Below are 1,308 nucleotides of genomic sequence, written 5' to 3'. Positions count from 1 at the left end.
ATATTTATATTGGTTGGTAAAAAAGTAATTGCAGTTTTTACTGATAGATGCCTTTTAAAAAAACGTAATTACTTTTTTGCCAACTCAATATATATAAAATAATTTCTGTGGATATATTTATTTCCCTAAGAAAAAAGGTTGAAAATAGTTCTTGCGGATCAGAATAGTCAATATATTCACACAATCACGCACGTGTCAATTGAAAGTTTATTAACTATACAGTTATTATTAAATCTGTTATTTATTCTATAATAATATCATATCATTCATGTCTACAAAAATTATTAAAAATAAAAAATTTACTAAATCTTTAACGGAAATGTTTCGGATTTTTAAATATATGATATAACGAAGCTAAAGTAAGATGAAAATAAAAATCTGATTTCATTGCAAAGTTTTTTTTTTTATAAAAAAATATGATACGTTCTTTGAATTCAAAAAAATATCCAGTAAATAAAAAGTACAAATATTGTTATCATTTTAAGAAGAAATATCTGAAAATATTGAGAGATCGGAATTGGGTCTTTAGGGGATTAAGAGAAAGCTTATGCTAATTAATTTATATTCTTATCACTATTTTCTACAGCAAGTATTTTTGAGATTTTCAATAATATTAGGTGTGGGAAAAAGTTTGTGGCGTTTTTCCCATTAGATGGCATTAAAAAAACGCCACGAACTTTTTCCCACATCTATAATATAATATTTCAACAAAGATGGGAAATAAACAAAACAAATAATTATAGATTTTATATTTTTTTATATATATATATATAGAGAGAGAGAGAGAGAGAGAGAGAGAGAGAGTTTATATTGATAATAGTTGTCATTTTTCATCAGTATAAACAGATTGCTATCTTTCCCTGAAGCTCCACGTTTTCTGAACTCCGAATATTTTTTTAAAAATTTTGATCTTTGAAGGTTTCGGTTTTCGGAATATTGGAATACTCAATCTGTAATTATATACATATCTCAGCGAGATTTCTCATATGCAAGATATTGATCGTCGCGAGACTGTGTTTACATTATCGCCGCGATACGTGATGAAATATAATAACGACTTATTAGAAGGACACTATTCTCCACGTGTCACGAATTTGCTCATGTATTTTCTTCCCCCTACATTCCTCGTGTGTTTCCTAGATCACTGGTAGTCAGTTGCGTCCTAGCTCGAATACGGTTCACAAGCAACGACTGTCTTCTCTGCTCCCGTTAATTTTTGTCAGTGTAACGAACTTAATAATTACAACATTTCTTTTCAATTTATTTCAATGTTCAGTGATTCAATTTCTAATATATATATATATATAT

At 28.0% G+C, this 1,308-nt stretch overlaps 1 protein-coding gene across 1 annotated transcript in view; it reads left to right on the top strand.

Annotated features, from left to right (window-relative positions):
- The window catches only part of LOC108695004, a 22,970-nt gene that overhangs the window by 13,010 nt on the left and 8,652 nt on the right, over nucleotides 1-1,308 (top strand). The gene's annotated exons all lie outside the window — the stretch shown is intronic.

Source organism: Atta colombica, unplaced genomic scaffold, assembly GCF_001594045.1.
Source record: "Atta colombica isolate Treedump-2 unplaced genomic scaffold, Acol1.0 scaffold126, whole genome shotgun sequence".
In the NCBI taxonomy this organism is placed as follows: Eukaryota; Metazoa; Arthropoda; class Insecta; order Hymenoptera; family Formicidae; genus Atta; species Atta colombica.
This window is presented reverse-complemented; position numbering and strand designations above follow the sequence as displayed.